Source organism: Pleurodeles waltl, chromosome 8 (genome assembly GCF_031143425.1).
Source record: "Pleurodeles waltl isolate 20211129_DDA chromosome 8, aPleWal1.hap1.20221129, whole genome shotgun sequence".
NCBI lineage: Eukaryota > Metazoa > Chordata > Amphibia > Caudata > Salamandridae > Pleurodeles > Pleurodeles waltl.
In genome coordinates this window covers 1,460,563,119-1,460,589,192 of record NC_090447.1, presented here as the reverse complement: position 1 = coordinate 1,460,589,192, position 26,074 = coordinate 1,460,563,119, and the positions used below count along the sequence as shown (strand labels likewise).

Genomic DNA, 26,074 nt, shown 5'->3' with positions numbered 1-26,074 from the left:
TTCTAAGTGAGAGAGTAGGCCCTTACAACATTTGGGCATTGCAGTCAATGCCAGATCATGGTAGCTTGTCCCAGTGTCAGCGGTAATTCAGGAAGGAGCATCGGACATCTCGGAGGAATCCTGCAAGACCCGTGAGCATCGTGCTAATGTGATGTCAGCAGGGGCGTTTGTGTCCTATTGCTAAGGAAACACAGCGGCCATCTTAAGTTGGTCATGCTGCATAGTTTGATGATAAATTTAACATCTACAATAGCAGCGTGGTGCTCATATTTGTGAACTGGCAAATATTTTACTCCTATTTACACAGTGATGGGCACACCTTAAGATTGACTAAAGCCTGCCAGAAGGAGTGTTTCTCTGTGACAGGCACACCTTTTAGCAGACCTGTTATGGAAAAAACATTTAAAAGTTATAGTTTTCGATGACAGGCACATCATAGAAATATATAACAAAGCAGCAGATTGTTCAAGACTTCTTAATAATGACTGGATTAGAGCAGTGGAAATATATTGAGGTGTTGAAGTGTGTTTTTTGTTTTTTCTTTTGTTATTTTTCTTTATTTGTGGGGTAGTGTACATTCAGGCTGGAGGGAAACATGTACAACATAACACTTCCCCTATTTTTTGAGTAATCCAGGAGACCCACAGTTGAGATGTGCTAAGTGGAAGAAGGTGTTTAAAAATTATGCTAAGGTCTGCGGGCCTAATATGGGTGTTGATAGAAAAGTAGCTTTGTTAATGCATAGTTTGGGTGCAGAGGTCCGAGATAGTTTGGATAATTTACTAGAACTAGAGAAGGATATTAGCAGTGGTCTAAGTGAATATGAGATGTGTATAAGAGAGATGGACTTACATTTTTTTACCCAGAGTTTCAACTATTTTTGAGAGGTACCATTTTGACAAGTGTAAACAAACGAAAAGTGAAACAGTGGAAGAATATCTCACTGCTTTAAGTAAACTATTGACAACATGCAAATTTGGTGCTTTAACGGATAAAAGGATCAGAGGTCAATTTTGTTATGTTACAGCTCTGAGAAAGTAGGTGAAGAGTTATGGCTTAAAGGTAAACCTGTTTTATCTGAAGTAATTTTAGTCACAAAGAGAGTTCAACACAGGATGAAGTGTGTTTCAGAGCTAAAAAAAGAATGGGGTATAGGAGACAGAAAGGGAAGCGGGCATGGTGATTAGGAAAGCAAAAAGCAAAGGATGATGAAAAAGAAAAATGTATTTAAGGGATAGTGTTTTAGGTGTGGTCAGTTTGGACTTATGGCCAAAAAGAAAAGCTTTCCTGCAATCAGTGCCATCTGTAATAAATGAGGCAGGAAACAACATTCTGGAAAATGTTTTAGGAGTAGAAGTGTTGCAAAATAAAAAGTACGGGAGATACATGATGTGTATTGTGATTGCATTATACTGCAGGTCACAGAAAAGGGCAGAGGAGATCCAGAAGTTGGGTCAACATTGGAGGTAAGGAAGTCTTAATGGTGTTTGATTCTTGTTCTAAACTTACCATAACTTTAAGAAAAGCCTATCAAGATTTATTTGAGGGTCATGTTTGTTTCAAACAAATGGGTGTGAGACTGGGGGCTACAAAGGAAAGCCTAGAGAGATGCTAGTGTATTTTGTGTCAATTATATGTCTGTCTTCTAAAGCTATTGAGGGAAAGATTTACGTTGCGATGTAAGGTGACCAAATGTTAAGTTGGCCTCATCAAAAAGAATTCGTTTTTTTCCTACGTCCAAATCCTCTTTCACAAGTGTGAATCCAACAGTTGGAAAGTGTGGAAATGAATTTTGTTGAAAGATAGCCTCAGGTGTTTAGTGAGCAGCAGGAATGTCTTAAAACTATGTATGCAATGTCATAAAAAAGAAGGTAAACTTGTTGCAGCCAGGGTAAGAAGACTACCATTAGTGGTAAAGAATGAGGTGCATAAAGAGTTGAGCAATTTGCGTGATACAGGTGCTAATACCCCTGTTGAAGCCACAGAATGTTTTTTTCCTATTGTAGTGGCTTGGAAAAATGATGACGAGGTTCGTCTATGTATCGACCTACGTGTGCTTAACGAGAGGTGGTTGTGGGCAGGTTTCCTTCACCGAACCTTACAGAACTGTTGACATCTCTAGAAGGGGCAAGCTTATTCACAACAACTGACCTTACTTCATTGTATCATCAGGTCAAGTTACATTTGGATTCTCAGTATTACACTGCATTTATTGCTATCATGGGAGCTTTTATGTTTCTAAGAATGTCCTTTGGCCTACTAACAGTGGCATTGGTTTTTCAAAGAGTCATGTATGAACGGTTGAACACAGGAATGTAAGAATAAATTTAAGAAGATCAAATAAAATTTGAAGGAGGTTCCCAGTCTCAAACCATTAATTCCAAGGAAGGAATGTATTTTGATTATGGATGCTAGCAACAAGGGTTTACGAGAAGTACTGGTGCAAGATGTGAATGTCGAAGAAAGAACAATTGCGTTTGCCACATGATGCCTAAAGATTGCTGAACTTAATTATTCTGTGATTGAGGAGGAAGCTTTAGCTGTGAGATGAGTTGTTGGCAAGTTTAGATTTTTTCTTTTGGGGCAAAAGGTTTGGAATAAGAACAGAGCACAAGCCTTTGGCGGAGAGTTTCAACAAGAACGGTCTGGATAATGTATCATCACACATACACTAATGGGTTATATCTTTACAATAGTTCACTTTCACTGTGGGTTACTTGCCAGGAAGCAACAACCAAACAGCTGACTGTGTCTCACAGTTGGTGTCAAAAGATTCAGAGGTGCCAGAAGATTAGCTGGATTTAGATGAAGATTAGTGTGTGCTTGATTAATGAGGGTGCAATCAAAGAGGAATAATAGAAGAGTGAGATAGACAAACACGGTGTCTTGAGTAAACTAATAAGTTGGCTCAAAGTTGGAGCTAAAGATGGGAGTAAATTCTATGAAGAATGGAAGCCTAACAAATTGGTAATTGATAATAGTTGTTAGTTAAGGATGATCTGTTGTTTAGAGGATCTAGGTTGGTGGTGCCAAAGTAATTGAGAGAAAGAGTGATTGGTTAAGCACATTTGGGACATCTTGGTATTGTAAAAAGCATAGAAAGCATTTGATCATATTTTTGGTGGCATGGTCTGGATCTCCAGGTTGAGCGGATGATAAGAGATTGTTCTTAGTGTCCAGAAGTGATAAAGTCCCTCAACCGAGAGTTGCAAATATAATTGTAGGTAAGCAGCCATCTTCACCCTGGCAGGATTTTGCCCTAGATATGGTGTGACCTTTGAAGAGGGTATTGGATACACCCTACTTATTGCTCATAATTAATCTATATTCCAAGTGGCCTGTGTATAGGCAGTCAGTGACATCACAACTAATGAAGTCATTACATTTTTTAAATTCAGTGTTTGAAAGTGAAGGATTACTGGGAAAATTGCTGACTCATAATAGTGTGCAGTTGCGTTCATGTCAGATGGAGGAGTTTCTTAAAATGTTGAGAATCAAACACAAATAGAGCTTGCTTTATCACCCAGAGTCCAGTGGCAGAACCATCAAGGAGTCTTTACAGTTAGCAATAACAGCTGGTTTATGTTGGAAGAAAGCACTACATGTTAGGCTGGTTGCTTATCAGTTGTCTCCACATCAATATATAGGGAAGTCATCATCATCAAACAGACTTTATTCGACTTTCAACAAGTCATAAAAGTATCAAATAAAACACATATAGGGAAGTCACCTTTTCAGCTGTTTTGAGGCAGAATCCCCAACAGTGATGTGGTCATCTCTTGGATGAGTTGGAGGAAGAGATGAAGTGATCAGTATGATGAGTCTTGGAAGACTGTAAGAAGGTGAGCCGTGAAAAAGGGTAAGTGAGAAAAATTCATTTTTTTAAAAGGAAGAGGGTGTGTGAAACAAATGTGGAAGTTGGTGATTAGGTTTAAATCCATACATCTTCAGAAGAGATACCATTTTCAAGTTTCTCTGCTCCTTTGAGGGTTATTAAACTGTTCAGAAATGCTGTAATAAAAGATGGTAAAATCTGGAATTTGAACTGAGTTGCTTTGTTACTTAGGAAGAATGAGGTGCCTAATGAGGACATTTGTAGATAAAATATGACACTTTCAGAAGATCTTAAAGGAAACATTGAAGTGCATTTTATAAAATCTTGCAGGAGCAAAAGGTCACCACAGTATCTTATGGACTTTATGTTATTCTTTTTTGGATTTCTTAATGTTGTGTTTTGTTTCTTTTGATTAGTTTCTTGGTAATGTCCTTACTGGTTGATTATAAAATAAGATAATGTAGATAATTTTATTTAAGTGCAATTTTATATGTGTTTGGAGGGAACCTAATACAAATCCATTAAACAATACTAGTGGTGGCTTGCGGGAGAAAAAAGGGGTGCAGCAGCACAGCATGTGGCGGGGGGAGAAAATAAAATATTTTGTTTTTAAAAAACTTACATTATCCGCCGCTCTGATCCACGTCCCTCCTCTCCTCTCTTCCACTGCAGGCACAGGCTCCCAGCCTGCCCTGCATCCAATCCTAATGCTGCTTTCATGCTGATGGCAGCATGAAAGCAGCATTAGGATTGGACGGAGCGCCCAGCCTCCGAGACAGACTGAAAGTCTCTGCCTGCTGTCTCCAACCCAGCAACACAGTGGCTGCGGTGCTGGGTTGGAGAGAGCCCAGTGTGCATGTATGTTTGCCAGCCTGAGCCAGCCAGCCAAACATACATGGACACCTGCCCCTCCATGCTCGTCACTCCTTGGCCTTACTCTTTTTACAAGAAAACGATAATAAACATAGTTGCTGCTGGTGGGGAGTGGCGCTCCACTACCATAGAGGAGGAGCCGCCCCTGAATAATACTCTCCGGAACTGGTAACATCCTTATAGTGCCTCTGAAAAAGAAGACCTCAGTCACCACGAAGCTTCAGCTTGTTCTATCAATTGGAGCCTTTACTGGTTATTAAGTTAAGCAGCCTTTAGATTTGTTGATTAACTAATTGCACACAATTGCATATCTTTCTGGTAGCAGGTTTCCTGCAGAGAAGGTTTGTTTCTTTTTGCAGCTATATGTCCCTTCTCTTGCTTCACAGTACAGGAGACCCACTCCTTCTCATTATGCCAGAGACAATTTAAGTTCGGCATTAACAATTCAGGACTGTTGTTTTTTTGTTTTTGTTTTTTTTTGTAATAAAAAGTACTGAAACTGTTTTAGAACAATTAAAAAAGCTTAAGAACTTTCTTCCAATAGATCCGACCCTCTTTTACTTCTGGGCAGAACAATCTTTTGGCCTAACTTGCCTTACAATAAATTAGCCTTGAAGAGCGCATACAGATTTTGAGTCTTAATTCTGCGTTTACTGAGGGCTAATTTGGGTAATCAGAGGAAGTGAAACGATTGTTGAGCTGATAATTTTCTTTTGTGGAGCTGAGTTACTGTTGACTGATGGCAAACCTACAGAATATGCAGTAGATGCAGCAGAACCGATACACTGTAGATGAGGAGTATCAGCTAGGCTGGAACTACGAGAGAAACCACTGCCTGCTGATGTTTTACCGTTGCAGCTACAGCCTTCTTTAAGCAGCAAGAACTGACAACGTTTGAGGCACGAAACCTACGAGAACGCAAGCGCAGTCACATATACAAATGTAGATAGTGACAGGTTACCTTGCAGACAGAGACCATCACGCATACAGCCACTCAAGATCGCAAACAATACAGTAGTATCCATAACTCACAGGCATACAGGTAACACCTTCATAGTTGCCAAGTGGCACAGTGTCATGTGTGCCATCATCTGCCAGTGTTGCATTTTGGATAACAGCACTTTGCATGCAGAGATCGGTAGGCCCGTGTTCAAAATGGTAGAAGCAGAACTACAGGACCCCAAAGGTAAAATTATTTTGGATAAAATTCCAGAACTCGTCGAATGTGTTATACATGATATGGGACATTTGACTTTTTTGCTCATGCACAAAGGTACACAGCCAAAGATTTTTACAAAATAACATTGGTCTTTGCCTTGTTGCCAAATCGTTTTGATTGTGTTTTGTTGCTCTTGAGGATTTAATATGTGTCCTGCGTTCGAGTAGCAGTTATGAAACACGTACATAACGTTGCTGCCCTCAATTCTAAGCAGAAATGTGTAGGTTTGTAATAAGAGTCAGTATTCCTCTATTCATGTTTCTTTGCATATATATAATTAAATATCTTTGAGGTAAGTGGATGTAAAGTTAAGAATAGTAAATCCTTACCTCCCTCTGTGTACTTACCTGTTCAGTATTTCTTTTGTCCCTTGACGGATGAGAAGAGGGCCAACCTGGGTGTTATTTTGAAGTTTCAGAATTTTTAACTATGGAAATTCATTATGTTTAGGTTACAGATTAATTCAGACCTTAGTAGGACCCTGGCAACTGGTAGAGGTGCCTACACCTTATATCGAACAATTGTTGATGAGGTAACTTTTTGAAGGCATTCATGAGTATGAGAACGTCTAATGCGAAGTACCGATTACTTATGTTCAGGGATCTGTGTTTTAGTTAAACTTACAATGCATGAGCGATTGTTTAGCAGAAGTTGTTTTCATTTCGACATTGTTCCAAGGTTTGGATGCTTCTACACTTTATGAGTACGGATGTAGTTTTATGGGACCATCAGAGCATAATGCATTGCGGTTGCGTTTTCTCAGTCAGTTATGGGTGCACTTGCTTGGCACACATTATACGGACGCTGCTTTCTTTGCATAATTCTGGATTTACCGCATTTGCCACATGATTCATTATCTGCTGCATTATCTGCAGATTTTACCAAAAAAAGATTTTGCATCTACCTCAAACAGATTAAAAGTTACTAAAAACAAGCTACCGTGTTCACACTAGTAGAAGCTCTTCACAAACCATAACTAATCATCTTTGAGATGCTTATTTCTGTATTTGGTTGTGAAGAAAAACTAGTACTAATGAGGTGACGTCTTTTCCCAGACAGCATTTCCATTGGTAAAAATGACAAAATGATTGACTAATCCTATCAAAAATATGCCACATTATGCTGAATAATTTGCCTTTTCTTGCGCATAATTTAGTCAACCTTGTCACATAATTTGGTGCATCCCTGCCGCATAATTCCAGTGGCCAAGATTATGGCAGATTGGATAATTAGACATGTTGCCTTCATTGTAGAGGTTTGCACATCCAGGTGGGGACCATTTTGAGTGGTTGATGCTCACACAGAGTGTGGTGAGTAGATGTATTTGTTGTTAGCTGGTGTTGGATGATGGACAACGTGGAACATAAACTTAGTCCACTTTTCTCTTTTTTTATACCAGTGTGTTCGTCACATGACATTTGTCTCAATGAGACCCAACAAGCAAATGAGGGTTGAAACGCCAACACCTCACCCATGGTTGTTTTAGCATTTAGGCCCTCATTACAACATTGGTGGTAAAAGCCGCTTACCGCCGTGCAGAAGACTGCCAACACACCGCCGCGGCCGCGGAATTCCGCCACAGCTATTATGACCCACATTTCGGAATCCGCCAAACTTCAGACACCCACACAAGTCCACCACACCAAAGGTCAGTGATAAACTTGCGAAAACAAAACCTCCACCGTCACGCCAACATAAATACGCCCCCACTATCACGACACACGAATCCACGCAGCGGTCTTTCAACCGCGGTATTCCATTGGCGGTACACACCGCCGTGCTCAAAATACACACACTCTTACAAAACACTACCACATTGGACAATTCGAAATATACACACCTGATACACATACACACACCACTCCCACACACCCATTACAATATAAAATACACACCCACATCACCCACAAACCCCTACTACCAAACATTCTGAAAGAAGGCCAAAGAGAGACAGCACCAGCAAGAACAACAGCATCCACTGGCACACAACACCATCACCCACAGAACTTCCACGCATCTCACACGACACACCACTACATATCAGCACACTTATCACAACACACTCCACCCCACACATCACCTACACCACCCATGGCACGGCAAAGACACCCCAGGTTCTCGGAGGAGGAGCGCAGGGTCATGGTGGAGGAAATCGTCCGGGTAGAGCCACAGCTATTCGGATCACAGGTGCAGCACACCTCAATAGCAAGGAAGATGGAGCTATGGCGAAGAATAGTGGACAGGGTGAACGCAGTGGGACAGCACCCAAGAAATCGGGAGGACATCAGGAAAAGGTGGAACGACCTACGGGGGAAGGTGTGTTCCGTAGTCTCAAGAGACCACCTGGCGGTTCAGCGGACTGGCTGCGGACCCCCACCTTCTCCCCCACAACTAACAACATGGGAGGAGCAGGTCTTGGCGATTCTGCATCCTGAGGGCCTCGCAGGAGTAGATGGAGGACAGGACTCTGATAAGACAAATCTTAACTATGTCATCCCCCACCCTACCTGCATGCCAGAACATACCCCCACCCTCACCCTCACCCCCAGCACCCCAACTCCTCACATATGTCCCAACATCAAAAAACCACCCATCCCAACACCAAGCCCTGCATGCAACAACAAAGCATGGACACCCATCACTAAAGCATGCCCACTGCACAAACCCATACAACCCCCTAAACCATCATCACACAAGGTCCCACACAGGAATGCAAGCACGGGGGTACACTGTCACCCACCCATTGCACACCATGACACACACAGATGTAAAAATCATCCTTTTATACGCCTGCAGGGCCCTACCCAACGTCACCGGACAGGAGGGTCCACACATGTCCACACCACCAACCGAAGAGGCCCACAGTGATGACAGCAGCTCTGTCCAACTGGATCAAGATGACCAGCCCGGCCCATCGGGGACCTCTGTACAGTCGGTTCCCCTCACCCAGTCACAGGCCACCACAGACCTTCCCCCCTCTGGAAACACCAGCACAGCACCCACCCAGCGGGCCCATACCTCCGTCCCCAGGACACGTCAATCAGCTGTGTGTCCACCACTACAGGGAACCCAGGCTAACTCACCACCCCAACAACAACAGGGACCTGGGGGCAGTGGTAGTGGGCACACGGTCCAGGGGACGGAGGCACAGGAACATAGGGGAACTGGGAGGGCTGCTGTGCGACAGGGGGCGGACAGGCCAAGGGAACCCACTCTCCACAAGGCCCCCTCCTCAATCATGGGAGCCTACCACCACTCCCAGGAGACGATGGCAACGGTACCGGCCAAGTTTCAGGAGACCCAGCGCCTGCAGGAGGAACAGTATATGGGCTTCAGGGAGTAACTCAGAACCATCAGCTCCACCCTGGGCACCATCGTAGGGGTGCTGAAGGAACTCGTCAACACCAGGAAGGACACTGTGGCACTACAAGGGGCCCCTGACACTATCTTGGACGATGAACTGCCCACCACCTCCGCCGGCGCTAGTGGACAGGACGCCCCGCCACAGGACCACCACACCAGCACCCCACCGCCTGCAGAGGGAGAACCACCCCGCAAACAGTCCCTGTGATCCAGGAACAAGACAGAGCTCGATGCCAAGACCCCCGCCAATAAATGAGACCACCCTGATTGTCATCCTACTGTCCCACTTTGTGACCCTGTCCATACTTAAACTGCCCCAGCTCCACTTCCTATGCCCATATGGGCTATGCACCTGTGAGACTAATAGACTGGACTCTGCCATGGACATTCCTCCACCATCACCCCTCACCATTTTACTACCCCCTCCAATATTGAGCACTTAAATAAACACACTTAAAGCACAAAACAATCTGGAGTCTGCCTGTGCTTTCAAAATTGTGTATTAGCAATTACAGTGACAAAATGCTCTTTCAATTGTAATGTCAACATATCTATGTCACACAGCTCTAGTCCATGAGGAATCTAAGCAGATGTCACACAGTGGGACCCACATCTGTGAAATCGTAAGGGAAAGTGACAAATCAGTGACCATACACTGGGTGAAAACGACAGACAGTAGAGAGGTAGTAGTGTGAAAGTACATGTAGTAGGCAGGTCTGTACTCTTACCTGTGTCTCACTGGAAATATTGCTGGATCACTGAGTCCCTGTTGTTTATGTTTTCTTCCTCTGCTTCCTCGTCTTCACTGTCCTCAGGCTCCACAGCTGCCACAACACCGCCATCTGGACCATCCTCCTGCAGAAAAGGCACCTGTCATCGCAAAGCCAAGTTGTGAAGCATACAGCAGGCCACGATGATCTGTCACACCTTCTTTGGTGAGTAGAATAGGGATCCACCTGTCATATGGAGGCACGGGAACCTGGCCTTCAGGAGGCCGAAGGTCCGCTCGATCACGCTCCTAGTTCGCCCATGGGCCTCATTGTAGCGTTCCTCTGCCCTTGCCCTGGGATTCCTCACTGGGGTCAGTAGCCATGACAGGTTGGGGTAACCAAAGTCACCTGCAAATGGCGAGGGGCAACTGTTAGACACACACTAACCTGGAGGGATATACCCAGACAACCATTCCCACTGTTTTGCTTCCAGGTGCTCACCTAATAGCCACACACGGTGGCTCTGGAGTTGACCCATCACATAAGGGATGCTGCTATTCCGCAGGATGTAGGCGTCATGCACTGAGCCAGGGAACATGGCATTCACATGGGAGATGTACTGGTCTGCCAAACATACCATCTGTACATTCATAGAATGATAACTCTTCCGGTTTCTGTACACCTGTTCACTCCTGTTGGGGGGGGGGGCCAAAGCCACATGTGTCCCATCAATGGCACCTATGATGTTGGGGATGTGTCCCAGGGCATAGAAATCACCTTTCACTGTAGGCAAATCCTCCACCTGAGGAAAAACTATATAGCTCCGCATGTGTTTCAGAAGGGCAGACAACACTCTGGACAATACGTTGGAAAACATAGGCTGGGACATTCCTGATGCTATGGCCACTGTTGTTTGAAAAGACCCACTTGCAAGGAAGGGAGCACTGACAGCACCTGCACTTGAGGGGGGATTCCTGTGAGATGGCGAATTGCTGACATCAGGTCTGGCTCCAACTGGGTACACAGTTCCTGGATTGTGGCATGGTCAAGCCTGTATGTGATAATCACATGTCGCTCCTCCATTGTCGACAGTTCCACCAACGGTCGGTACACCGGAGGATGCTGCCATCTCCTCACATGTCCCAGCGGACAGTGCCTATGAAGGACAACAGCGAGCACAGAGTCAAACAACTCAGAGGTACGTACTCACAGTTTACACAGAACACCATTCATACACAAAAGGTGGCCTGTATGTGTGTTGAGTCTAGGCCTAGGTATGTGTGACGCAGTTGAAAATGAAGCCATGTGGGCCCCTGAAATGGTGGCTGCCTGACCTCTAAAGTGGGACAATGGGATGTGAGGTAACTGCGCTGGCGTTGTACACCTTCGCAGTAGGCGGTCGAAGACCGCGGCGCAATGCTGCATTGGTTAACATTGGACCCTATGGGTCCCAGGAGCCAATGTCGATGTACGCCAGCGGTGACGGTACGCACCGCCGCGGACGTGACCGCCATTTTCTATCTGTTGAATCACTCGATACCTGATCTTCGACAGGAGAGGACCTACACTGCAAGTGCTGCTGTGACCTCGGTCTGGAAGAGACAATGGCTCGAGTGTCTGGGGAAAGGGCCCCTGCCTTCACATCGGAGGAGTTGGAGAAACTCGTGGATGGGGTCCTCCCCCAGTACACGCTACTCTACGGTCCTCCAGACAAACAGGTAAGTACACAGGGAGCATGTTGTATGGGCTATGCCTGTGTGGAGAGGGCTGGATGTAAGAAGGAAGAGGGGAGAGTGGTGCGTGCATGTAAGACTTTGAATGCATGTGCCACATGGCAAGGGTAGGGAAGGGGGCCAATCAGTTTGATGGTGCAGTTGGTAATAACTTCTCTTTTTCCCCTGTACATTTCATGGAGGTCAGCGCCCACCAGAAAGACAGTAGACACCTGGGGGTCTACCACAGACGGAGCACCCACTGCCGGAAAAGATGGGAGGACATTCGCAGCTGGAGCAAGAAGACGGTGGAGGCTCAGCTGGGGATGGCCTCCCAACATGGGAGGGGTGCCCGTCGCACCATGACCGCCCTGATGTTCAGGATCCTGGCGGTGGCCTACCCAGAGTTGGATGGGCACTTGAGGGCATCACAGCAGCCACAAGGGGGTGAGTACACTCTCATTCTGCTGACTTTGCGCACAGTGGAGGTGTCTGGGTGGGGGAGGTGGGCTGTGGGTTTCCCTAGGCCAGGGCGAGTTCCGTACGCAAGGCCCCTCCGTAAGGCAGGCCATGTGGCACCCCACCCCACCTCTGTAGAGTGACAACTACACCTAGTCATGCCCCTGTGTCATCTATGTGTGCAGATGTCATCCATAGCCTTGTAGGCCATTTCCCAGGAATTGAACAGTGGAGCCCAAGAGCGCGCCGTAGTGCAGGGGGCTTCTGTGTCTGTCGTGTCCGCCAACGGTAGCTGTAATGCATGCACTCAACATGTCTTTCTTCTGTCATCCCCCACCTTTTTGTGGTCTCCCTGTTCTTGTGTGCATTAGCATCATCAGACGGAGGAGCAGTGGCACCGGAGCACCAGGGGGCTGCATCCCACATGGCCATCGAGGGCCACACTACGGAATCAGACTTCACCAGTGGGACGGAGGACGAGGGGAGCTCCACGGCGGGGAGAAGAGCTGACACCAGTGACACGGACTCGTCCTCTGATGGGAGCTCCCTTGTTGTGGCGGCAACATCTGTGCCACCCCCATCTACAGGTACAGCCGCCACCCCCCCTTCCAGCACCGCCCTTTCACCAGCAGCCCCTCCGCCTTCGTCCTGTGCCCGCTCACCCAGGAGGGTGGGCATCACCTTCGCCCCAGGCACCTCAGGCCCTGCCCCAGTCACCCCTGCTGCCCTCAGTGAGGAGGCCATTGACCTCCTCAGGTCCCTGACTGTTGGGCACTCTACTGTTTTGAATGCCATCCAGGGTGTAGAAAGGCAGTTACAACAAACAAATGCATTCCTGGAGGGCATTCATTCTGGTCAGGCGGCCCTTCAGCGAGCTTTACAGACTCTGGCCTCAGCACTGATGGCAGCCTTTGTCCCTGTGTCGAGCCTCCCCCTCCAAATTCCTACACCCCAACCCAATCCCCTGTACCTCAGCCTATCCCAAGCACACCTACAGCCCAGCATGCACACACGTCAACACACAAGGGAAGCTCAGGCAAACATAAGCACCACACATCCCACAGGCACTCACGCAAGCATCAAACACATGCAGACACACCAATATCCACTGCCTCCACTGTGTCCTCCTCCTCCTCGTCTCCCTCCTCCCTCCCAGTCTCGTCTACACTCACACCTGCATGCACTACCTCTACAGCCACTACGTCCCCCTCCAGCACACCCACCACCACACCCGCTCACGTGCAGTCACCACCCCCACTACCATTCCCACGTCCCCTGTGTCCTCTCCCAGTGTGTCTGTGACGCCCCCTCCCAAGATACACAAACGCAGGTACACACCCACCCAACAGCCATCCACCTCATGACAGCCTCCAGCGCATGCACCTTCACCCAAAGTCACCAAACGTACACTTCCTACAACCACCACCGCTTCCTCCACTCTCAAACCCCCTCCAGCTACCCGTCCCAGTGTGTCCAAAAAACTTTTCCTGTCCAACCTTGACCTCTTTCCCACACCTCCCCCACCCCGTCCGTCTCATAGGTCCCGAACTAGCACCTCAGCCACAACATCTCCGGGACCAGTGGTGCCTGTAGTCACTGGAATCTGGAGTGCACCGGCCACCAGGTCAGCCAGTGTGGCACGGAGCCACAGCACAGACAGTCCCCCACCTGTGAAGCATCAGAAGTTGGCCAGTGCCCGGCGGGAGAGGGGGCAGACTCCAGCCACCAAAGCCGCTCCCAGATGTCCCGGTGGGAGTGTAGAGTCAGCTGTGACACCTTCCAAGGTGGGGAAGGGCCACAAGAAACCCAGCAAGTCTGGGAAGAGCAGCATGGCAGAGAAGACCGCCATCATCCCCACTGCCCAAGAGGCCACCTCCAGCACAAGCCCAGCTGCCCAGGACAGGCCCACCAGCACAAACCCAGCTGCCGAGGACAGGACCGCCAGCAAAAGCCCAGCTGCCAAGGACAGGACCGCCAGCACAAGCCCATCTGCCCAGGACAGGCCCGCCAGCACAAGCCCAGCTGCCCAGGACAGGACCGCCAGCACAGGCCCAGCTGCCCAGGACAGGCCCGCCAGCACAAGCCCAGCTGCAGAGGACAGGACCGCCAGCACAAGCCCAGCTGCCCAGGACAGGACCGCCAGCACAAGCCCAGCTGCCCAGGACAGGCCCACCAGCACTAGCCCAGCTGCAAAGGACAGGACCGCCAGCACAAGCCCAGCTGCCCAGGACAGGACCGCCAGCACAGGCCCAGCTGCCCAGGACAGGACCGCCAGCACAAGCCCAGCTGCCCAGGAGGGGCCCGCCAGCACCAGCCTACCTGCCCAGGAGGCCACCGCCAGCACAAGCCCCGCTGGGCCATGAAGGACCGCCAGCACAAGCCCCTCTGGGCCATGAAGGACCACCAGCAAAAGCCCCGCTGGGCCATGAAGGACCGCCAGCAAAAGCCCCGCTGGGCCATGAAGGACCGAAATGGAGACCACCGCCTCAAGCACCGCTGAACAGGGCACCGCCATCTCAAGCACCGCTGCACAGGGCACCGCCATCTCACGCACCGCTGCACAGGGCACCGCCATCTCAAGCACCGCTGCACAGGGCACCGCCGTCTCAAGCGCTGCTGCACAAGGCACCGCCATCTCAAGCACCGCTGAACAGGGCACCGCCGTCTCAAGCACCGCTGCACAGGGCACCGCCGTCTCAAGCACAGCTGAACAGGGCACCGCCGTCTCAAGCACCGCTGAACAGGGCACCGCCGTCTCAAGCACGCTGAACAGTGCACCGTCCTCTCAAGCACCGCTGCACAGGGCACCGCCGTCTCAAGCACCGCTGAACAGGGCACCGCTATCTCAAACACCGCTGCATAGGGCCCCGCCGTCTCAAGCACCGCTGAACAGGGCACCGCCATCTCAAACACCGCTGAACAGGGCACCGCTGTCTCAAGCAACGCTGGCCCATGAGTGCCAAGGGCACTGACGCTACTGAGTCCGTGACGGGCAGAATGAAGCACTCTGGGCACCATGCCCCCTCCAGAGCCAGTGGAGACTGTCATCCACTACCTTTGTCCTTAGCAGGATGAAGCACTCTGGGCACCATGCTTTGCAATCCCCAGGATGGAACAGTGGGCAACCCACCCACTGTAGAGACTTGAGAGACTGTGGCTTTGCACTCCCCAGGATGGAACAGTGGGCATGTGGCCCCCTCGTGGATTTGGCGTTGTGCACTCAAGCGGCTGAGGTGCCCCCCATTTCCCTCCCCCTGAGGTGCTTGTTTAGTTGCTGTCTGATGCCCCTGCAGTGTTCTCTCCGTCATGGTCGGGGATCTTGTGTGGGCCTCGCCCATACCGTGTGGTCCCAGTGTTCCACTGACTTTCTTAGAGCACTATCTGGACTACTATGTTTGGTATATATTTTGTACATGGTGTACATATATATTTCTGCCTACTTGCTTTTAATATATTACAATGGTTACACTCATTTTCTATTGTCTTTGCATTCTTCCGGAGGGTTTGGTGGGTGTAACTGTGATGTATTGATTTGCATTAGTGTGTGTGTTGTAGTGGGTGAGGGTGGGGTGTTGCGTGTGTATGTCCCTGTTTTTTCCCTCCCCCCTCCCCTGTGTCGTAGGTGCAGTACTCACCGTGGTCTTCGCCGCCAGCGTTCGTGCTCCTGGTACAGGAGCAGGAAGACTATTGCAGGGAGAATTTGGAGTTCCGGATCCATGGCGTCCTCGTTCCTCGTGGGGTGTGTAGAGGTGAGCTTTTTTCCTTTGGGATTCCTGTTTCCGCCGTGTATTTATCCGCGTTGAATCCACCCCGGAAAAGGTGGCGGATTGGCCTGTCATAATAGTGTGGGCAGTACATTGTCTCCCGCCTGTCTGTTGGCGGTGACAGCCTTGCTGTTTGTTTGTACCGCCGTGGCGGTTGGAGTGTTAAAGTGGCTGTCTTTGTTGGCGGTTTCCGCCACGGTCGTAATTGCAATTTTTTTACCGCCGGACTGTTGGCGGTCTTACTGCCGCTTTAACACCGACCGCCAGGGTTGTAATGACCACCTAAATCTTGTAAGGACATACTTTTTTACAAACAATTAATAACTGTAACTGTTGAGAATTATTTTTAACATACAACCTGGGGGCTTCTATAGTGTCTTTGTACATGTTTTGTGTGTGTGTGTGTATATATATACATATATATACATATAGAAACACTCGACTCGGCGTAACACATCTGCTCCAAAACGTCGGTGGGGCCGATGTCGGACGGGCGCCACCGCATCAAAAATCTCCACTCTCCTTCGGTATTAAAAAAGGAATACGGCACTCCACAGCTGCTGAAAAATAATGTATTGACAATCTAAGGAACACGTTTCAGCGTTTATGCCTTTGTCAACCTCGCAGTCGCCATCTTGGATTCTCTTTTTATTTCATACTATCTTTTTGACACATCTAATCATTTCTTGAGTCTCATTCAATTTGAGTTATTATGTCATATGGCCAGTACCAATTCAGTTCTCACATCATATTATTTCAATAAAAGTTATTATTTTAACTTATCTCATATTCTACTTGTAAGTCGCACCAAATACAAACAACATAACAATGTGGATAGCCATTACATTTAACATATCACTAATTTCGCTCAAAATCCCTCCAATCAAAAACATCATATCGAAATGGATAATTATAAAGTAATGATATCATTTCATCTTAATTGCGATAAATGCGCACTTCCAAAATTAAAATATAGCACCTTATAAATCCTAAATTCTAAACAATTTCTATGTTACATTTTTCATACATTTTTATCACGGAATCTTACTATTTCCATATCTACAATTGTGTTACCTATTAAAAAATCACTTAATTCTACTAATACTGATATGATAATGGTTACCCAATTTGTAAACCTATATCCTAATTTAAATAATTGTGGGCATGACATGTAACCAATATTGAATTACCTACAGACATTTTCAACACTAGAATTTACGGTAAATGTATAAACATTTCCTCACTACTATTCAATCTATTAGGTTCTTTGGTATCCAACATGATTATATATCTCGATTCTAATGTTCTTAATTTCAACTCCCTATTACCACCTCTAATATTCTTAGTTATTCCATCAATCACACTAAATTTTATTTCGTCCAGTCTTTTCTTTAACCTTTCAGGTTCTTTAAACATGCCATATATGTCTCCTTCATTGTTACTCTCTCGACATCCTTGCTGGCTCCTCTCATTATATGTTGATTTAGTGAATTTCATTTCAGCTTTCTGCTTCCGGTTATCATACATACTTTGCATCTTGCTGGCCATCCTTGTGAGATTATTGTTCCCTTATGAGAAACAAATTGTTCACCAAAACAAACTGTGTGCCACTATAGCAAATCTAGTGGCACCCGACTCCACCAAAATGTTTACAAACAATTACGCTTACCTTCCATCAGTTTGTTGTCTTACTTCAGCGTCCTCCAACTCCGAGTGAGCCTTCACTCGACTTCTGGCATAGCGTTGCTGAATCGAATCCCACGGCGGGGGCAGACGAGTGAAAATACAAACGCTCGACTCGGCGTAACTAATTTTCTCCAAAACATCGGTGGTGCCAATGTCGAATGCGTGCCACCATGTCAAAAATCTCCACTCTCCTTCAATATTAAAAAAGGAATATGGCACTCCACAGCTGCTGAAAAATAATTTATTGACACGCTAAGGAACGCGTTTCGGTGTTTATGCCTGTCAACCCTGTGGTCGCCATCTAGGATTCTCTTTTTATACCATCCGATCTATTTGACACATCAAATCATTTCTTGAATCTCATTCAATTTTAGTTATTATGTCATATGGCCAGTACCAATTCAATTCTCACATCATATTATTTAAATAAAAGTAATTATTTTAACTTATCTCATATTCTACTTGTAAGTCGCTCCAAATACAAACAACGTAACAATGTGGATAGCCATGAAATTGAACATATCACTAATGTCGCTCAAAATCCCTCCAAGCAAAAACATCATAATGAAATGAATAATTATAAAGTAATCATATCATATATATATATTCACCATATAGAGCACTGCATCGTCTGGACTACCATTACACTGCATGTATTGCACCGAGTTCCTACAAAGCATATTAAGAAAAAAGAGATGTGTCATGTCCCAAATTGTGATGATTCAATAGGTAATGAATGATTGATTGATACTGTATACCTCTGAGTAACATGAGAGGTAAGGCACAAATGAGGTCACACTGGACAGTTGTTGCATTCGAGTAGGAGTACCCTGGTCCTCATGGGCAGATAGGGTTGTCTTGTATTGCTGACACACACTCAGTGGAGGCAGGCAAAGTTCCACATCTGGTCTAACATGCGCAAGCCAAGTGAATTTAAAGAGTATAGTAAAGTCAACATATAAATAAACCTTAAACATTTCATGTTAATGCTTTTAAGCTGCTCAAAAGTTTTAAGTACCATAGTCTTGATGGGTGCTGTTTTTTTCTTTTAAATAGATGCTCTGATCATTTTTACAGCAGTGCTGCAGAAGAAGTAAATGATTGCCACATCTGTACTCATTTTAAATGGCAAAAGCAACCTTTAAACACTTAGGCCCGTATTTATACTTTTTTAGCACCACTTTTTGATACAAAAGCGGCACAAGCTTACAAAATACAATTGAGTTTTGTAAGTTTGAGCCGCTTTTGCATAAAAAAATGATGCAAATGTGGTGCTAAAAAGTATAAATATGGGCCTTAATTCCATGTTAATTTCCCACCCTGCTAAATATGAAAGATGATCTGTATAGAAGTGAATCCATCTGGCACAGAACAATTTTTGTCCCAGACTGTCTGGCGCAAAAACTAAACTTTCTGTGGAGCCTTTATTCATCTCTGAAACAGTTCTGGAGTCACTGTGTTTTAGCAAGCAAAAGACTTAAAATACACATGTTTGGGGGTCAGTTTCTCTTTGACCTCAATACGCATTCTCCATCTTAACATAACACATTTCCGTATAAACCTCTTTGTCTGTTGATTTTAACTTTTGCATTGTGTCTTCACCTCTGTAAAACCCTTCAAGCCCCCTTGGCCTAGTTACAGCTAAAGAAAACTATTAATATATGACAAAATAATGTAAAACTCAAGAAGCCCTATGATTCCGTACAAAATGGATGTGTTGCCCAAGTAACCTTTCCATTTGGCACTACCAGATCCTTCTTTATTGGAATCTAAAAAGCAGTGAATTTGCAGACACATTGGTTACTTATCTGTTAGCCCCACAGCAGTAAGCTCTATGTATTTTTTGATGTCATTAGGCATGTTTCCTCAGGCTCAGAAACTTCTTGCAGGCACTTCCAAATGCTGATACGTTCCAATACCCAATTTTCTGTGACATTGTCTATAGCAATGGCTACATCACTTTTCTTTATGTATCTTTCACTGTTATAGAAATGCAGTTATGTTCCCTTCTAAATATACTCATTGTAACACCATACAGATGAAGTTTCCTAGTTTTGGGTTCTAGGGAAACTGCTCCCTGAGCATTGACCCTTTGCTAAATTGAGAGTATTCTGCCAAAAGATCCAAATAAAAATATTGTACCACAAGAATATAATACAGGTAACAATATAGTTTTTAAGTGTTTTTTCAATATTGATGTTGATTTCATTGTTTTAAGAAATGTTGTATTTAATATCATTGATTTAAATTATATTTTACGTATTTTTTTATTTGTTTAGATTTTTACGTGCAATATGTGGTTTATAGGGGAATACTGTGGGGAGTAATTTTTTTGGTTATAATGTTTTTAAAATGTATGTTGTTTGTGATGTATTTTTTTATTTTTATATGTTTGATTTTTTGCTTATTGTAATATTAAATGTGTATATACTGGTATTTTTTAATATTCTTTTATTTTTTTTAATATCTTAGGAATGAGATGCAATGTGTATTGAGGATATGGAAATTGGGTGGGGAAAATATGACTTTTGTTTTTTAATTGTGTTTATTTAAAATTCATTTTTTACATTCTTCAAATACGTTTACTTTTTTAATATATTGTTTTTTTCAAATTTAAATACTTTTATTAGATAATTAGTTATGCTCTAGGGTATTATTATGATATTCATATATAAAGTTCTTTACATTTTTTGTATTATTGTATGGGTTACTTATATATTTTTCCCTAAATATGAATTGTTATTTAAATAAAAATATTGTATTTAATTAAGATGTTGGTACAATTATTATGTAATATATTATCAATTATTATTTCTTTAAATACAAACGTATATGTTTGTAAATATTTATATAATGATTTAGTTTGTATTGTTTTAAAGAAACATTTTGTTACAATTTCTATTTATGATTGTTTATAATTGTGTTTTTGTAAATTAGTAACCATTTATTTATTTTATTTATTCCTTTTTTGAAGTGATTAAGATTTTGTTTCAATATTTTATTTTATATTCTTAATGTAAACATTTATATATTGTTATTTTTAACTATTACATGTTTTTTTATTGTTTTGGTTGTAGTCTGTGATATTTTATAGCATATTATTTTTATCAATATGCTTTGAATTGGATTTCTCAACATCTGTCACTTTTTGCAAATCCTCTATGCCCCGCCTGTAGTGATATTTGTGTTTTGACCACTGACTTTGTGTCGCACCACTTTGCACTTGGCTTAGCTGTCCACCGTCACATTAGTGGTCACCAGTAAGGACTGCATTTTGTATTCAGCTTAGCCTTAGCTTCACTGCCACATTAAAGGTGCGAATAGTTTTCCGTACAAAACATGTTATGCAACGTGTTTTATATTCTGCGTGTTCTTTTCTCACCGAAGGGCTAGGACATAATGTGGAGGAGTCAGTTAGTAAAATAAGGATGTACTAGACTGATGTTTATGGTATAGCAGGGAACGGTTTAGTTTTCGGAAAGACACCTTGGGATTTTGGCCAGATTCCGACGTGTCAAAGCTTACCTAAAATAGCTAGCATTTGGTCATACTTCTTGTACAGCAGGAGGGGTTTTCCAGAAAGCTCCTTCTCATTTGTTTAAAATATACAAGAGACCCAGGTCGATAGTGGGAGATTCAGAGACCTCAATCAGGATTTAGACGTTGAATGCCTGATATATTTCCCGTGAGGATAGAGATCTCTCTTTCTCATTGCAGTTGAACCGAGATCAACGACTTTCTGGCAGGAGGAAGATGAAGCACCAGACAACCCCTACTGTGATGCTTTGCATTATATATTTGTATCCTTGCATGTATATATATGCTGTTTATAGATTGAAGATTCTTTGTACATGCTCTTACCTCATTGTTGCACATTTTAAATGTACACTTTTGGCTATATAGGCCTTCCTTCACGAGCCTTGCAAAAATATATAATAAATGTTTTCTTCAGATTAAGAAGTGCATTCTAATCTTTTCAACTCCTTTCAGTGTGTATATTTTGGTTCAGTCAGCAGTAAAGCAAAACACTTTGACGTAGATCGGCAAGGGGGAAAGTGTTGTGAGTTGAAAGTGTATGTTTAAAAGTGAAAATATGTTCGGTAGGAAAATCAAAGCATCTGCTTCTATCAACGTGTGTGAACAGAGTGTTTTTCAAATTCCTGGATGGCGCCAGGCATCCTATGATGTATTAGCTAATGATTTTGCACATTTGGCTGGTGCATAGGAAAGTTGGGATGAATGTTTGAATGAAGCAGAACCAGCAGATGTTTTGTCTTGCTTAAGAAAAGTACCAGTTGAAGGGAATGATCTTTCAGTTCTTGGCAGACGAGGGTGGATACTTTTGTCTGCCTACAGAAAAATGCATGAAAAATGTAAACAGTCAGAAAGGGTGAAGGAACAATTGGAAAAGCTGCTTGTGGATTCAAAGAATAGTGTCACCATGTTGTCTTGTCAGAATAAATTATTGCAAGATAAGGCAGACGCGTATCAAACCATCGCAGAACGTGCTGCAATCAAAGTAGCTCAAAACAAATATTGTAAACGCAGAGGAAGGATAAATCAGAAAAAGGTTCATTTAGTCATTGCTAATTCTTGTTTGGACTGGTGCCAAGATTCGTCTTGGGATAGTAGAGCTTTGAACCAGCAGTGATCCGTCAAACTCTACTGATGAGGAGAGTAAAAAAGTTGGGGAACAGGGGGACTTAGAAGAGCAAAATGTAGTGCGTGCACAGCCAATATTTAGATGAGAATTGCAGCACACACCAGAAGATCCAGCAGGAGTTGCACTACATACTCTAGAAGATTACAATAAGCAAGAAGTAAATGACATTATGGATCAGGGATGGTGGGACTGGTTGTTTCAGTGGTTACCTGGTTTTGGACAGTTACACAAAGTTTTGGGTGGAATGTTTGTGGTAGTAGCTCTTATTATTTCATTATGTTGGTGCGTACAATGTATTCCTAATCTGCTTGCAATGTTTAGACCACAAAAAGTTGATTTTAAACCTATAGGCTACACAAGTCATTGGTTAAATGGCGGAATGTAGTGATATTTGTGTTTTGACCACTGACTTCGTGTCGCACCACTTTGCACTTGGCTTAGCTGTCCACCGTCACATTAGTGGTCACCAGTTACATACTTCATTTTGCATTCAGCTTAGTCTTAGCTTCACGGTCACGTTAAAGGTGCAACTAGTTTTCCGTACAAAACATGTTATGCAACGTGTTTTATATTTTACATGTTCTTTTCTCACTGAAGTGCTAGGACATAATGTGGAGGAGTCAGTTAGCAAGATAAGGATGTACTAGACTGATGTTTATGGTACAGCAGGGAACGGTTTAGTTTTGGGAAAGACACCTTTGGATTTTGGCCAGATTCCGATGTGTTTTTTTCAAAGCTTACCTAAAATAGCCAGCATTTTTTAATACTTTGTGCACAGCAGGAGGCGTTTTTCCAGAAAGCTCCTTCCTCATTTGTTCAAAATATATAAATATATACCCTGGTCGACAGTTGGAGATTCAGAGACCTCAATCAGGATTTAGACGTCAAATGCCTGATATATTTCCCGTGAGGGTGGAGATCTCTCTTTCTCATTGCGGTCGAACAGGGGTCAACGACTTACTGGCAGGAAAAAGATGAAGCATCAGACAGGCCCTACAGTGATGCATTTTTATAAATTATTTGCTTTGCATTGTGTATGAATATATATATATATATATATTTACCAAAACAAAACCGAAAAAAGTAGAATTTGCACACTCAGGATTCAGGGCAAGTGAAAGCCATGTTTAATCGAAACACAACGCGTTTCGGCTGACAAGGCAGCCTTGGTCAGCCGAAACGCGTTGTGGTTCGATTAAACATGGCTTTCACTTGCCCTGAATCCTGAGTGTGTAAATTCTACTTTTTTCGGTTTTGTTTTGTTAATTATAATTACCGGCTTGCTCGTGCCGGTTTTTGCACCACCCCTCTCGGGCCACACGAGCTCATTTCGAGCATCTGTTGTATATATATATATATATATATATATATACCAATATAAGTGTTTGTATCCCTGCATGTATATATTTGCTGTTTATAGATTGAAGATGCTTTGTACATGGTCTTACTTCATTGTTGCGCATTTTAAAGGTACACGTTTGGCCATATAGGCCTTCCTTCACAAGCCTTGCAAAAAGATATAATAAATGTCTTCTTCAGATTAAGAAGTGCATTCCAGAGAATCTTTTCGACTCCTTTCAGTGTGTGTATTTTGGCTCAGTCAGCAGTAAAGCAAAACACCGGCAAAGGATTTCCCCAAGGCATTAGCGAAATCCATAGACATAGAGAAAGCATTTGATTCTCTGTATTGGGATTTTCTCTACAATACAATACTATGGCCAACATAGGACTGGAGCGTAGCTTCCTTTTGTGGATGGCCACTTCCCGGGCCTTTGTGGGAACTCGGAGAAATCAAACGCATCTGCAATCCCTGCCCCGGAGACACTGGCCTGTTCATCATATTTGGGAGTTGTTCTCCGCTGGGATCCATGCTCATTTTGCTATCTGGTTTATCAATTATCACACAGCGGCTGACACACTTCAAGGTAACCTGCGACCATCCCTATCTGCCCTTGGATCCTCCATCACCTTCTCGTTGACTCTTCCATTTTCGGTCACTGGCAGGGTGGCACTCTCAAAGATGCTATTTCCTTCCCCACTTTTAAAATTACTTCACAGCACTCCCAAAAAGGCTCCTAAACGCACTTTTGCAAGCTGGACAGCCTGCTCTCTACTTCATCTGGAGGACAGGGTGCCAGTGACTAGTGCTGACTAAGCTCAGACTTCCATCCGATAGAGGAGGATAGGCAGTCCCTGATTAGATCTTTACCACTTTGCGGCACAAGTGGGTGGCGTACTAGAGATATTGTAGATGCGGGGAATGCAATGGGGGTGTGGTTTGTGCTGTCATGCCTCCGTGATAACCCTGCAGTTTAACTCGCATGGACACCGGAGGCACTGCCGTACTGAGGTCAGTACACATTATGCACATGGTCCAGGGCACTCCAACAGACACAGACAAAAATCCCATATGGGAAGAATCTTCCCATGATGATCCTCTTACATCTCCCACATGAGGAAAATTGGACACAATTACTGGATTAGGAGAGATAGGACATAACAAGGCTTTTGCTGGGGAATATGACATACTTGTCCCTCACTTTCTGCTCTTTGGGGTGGTGGCCAGGTGTCATTGGAACATAAATGACTGCACATATTTTGTGCTACCCATGGCCAATCCTACGCAATTACACTCCTTTACACAGCAATGGCGGCCCAGGCACTGAGTGTCCTCACTGAGCTCTGGGACAGGTGGTCACAGAACGTGGATCATGCGCTTACATATAAGGACTGACTGAGCATCCTAAATTATATACCCTGTGTATCCCTCAATGCTCGCTTCAGACTTATCCAAACATAGTAGATCAACAGGGTATGCTTAACATCCAAACACATTATTTTGTGTCCCCAGGAACACAGGCAGCATGCCCCTGCTGCTAGGTGCTAAGGCTGAACTTTTACCACATTTTATAGGACTGCACAACCCTCACCTCATAGTGGGACTCAGTGGTGCTGTATATTAATGTTACAACATGACCCGCTCATAAAATGGTCTGCCTATTGGGCCTGTACCCTTAAACCAAAGCTAACATGATCACCTCAGGATTTGCTGACTTAAGCTTGGTCCTTGCATGACATCAGATCATCTTGTTTTGAAAATCTCCTAGAGGACCAGTGGTTCATGAGTTGGAGAAAGAATTATCCAGATTGACCACCTGTGAAAGTGTGCTCCTCAGAACTGAGGCACAGAAGGGGCTGCGTAGCCCTGACCATGCATGGGACATGATACTTCAGGATTGCCCCTCTTTTGATGATGAGAGCCAAATGCTCCCGATATCTGAGGATGGCTCTGCTGGGGAGCACTAGCGGAGGACGTCCGGACACTACATCGACATGATTCATGAGGCCGTCACAGGGTGGTACTCCAAATACTGTCTACCCTGCAGCCCTGCTGTTCTACTCAGTGACACCCTCACCACCACTATACTCTCTGACACCTCTACTCATACCTGAGGGCTTCACCCCCAAGTTCCGTTGTCCAAGTTCCCATCACCTTGGTGAGTAGCTTTACTTCCTTTCAGCTCTTATTGCAATTACCTAGCTGTTATGACGGACTCCTTGAGGCAACTTTGACTATTTACCTTCACAAGAGTTCCCATATAGGAGCTTTTATGGGATGTATGTGAATAAGGGGGTTTAATTGTCAGTATTGTGCTAAGTGTTTTCAGTGCTGCAATACAGTCCTGACGTCTTAACTCTGTGTTGTTATGATGTTAATAAAAAATGTTTAAAAAAATGTTTTATATTGGACAACAAATATTTTATTTATATTTTAGAAAGTTTTGGTACT

General features: G+C 44.4%; 1 protein-coding gene across 2 annotated transcripts in view; it reads left to right on the top strand.

Annotated features, from left to right (window-relative positions):
- The window catches only part of ZBTB20 (zinc finger and BTB domain containing 20), a 4,633,203-nt gene that overhangs the window by 2,211,965 nt on the left and 2,395,164 nt on the right, over window positions 1-26,074 (top strand). Inside the window, exon 7 of one of the 2 annotated variants that reach the window (XM_069202644.1) lies at window positions 1,419-1,466. The exons of the other annotated variant lie outside the window; for it this stretch is intronic. The gene's annotated coding sequence lies outside the window, so the exon portion shown is untranslated. The remainder of the gene's footprint in view (window positions 1-1,418; window positions 1,467-26,074) is intronic. 2 annotated transcript variants of the gene reach the window in all.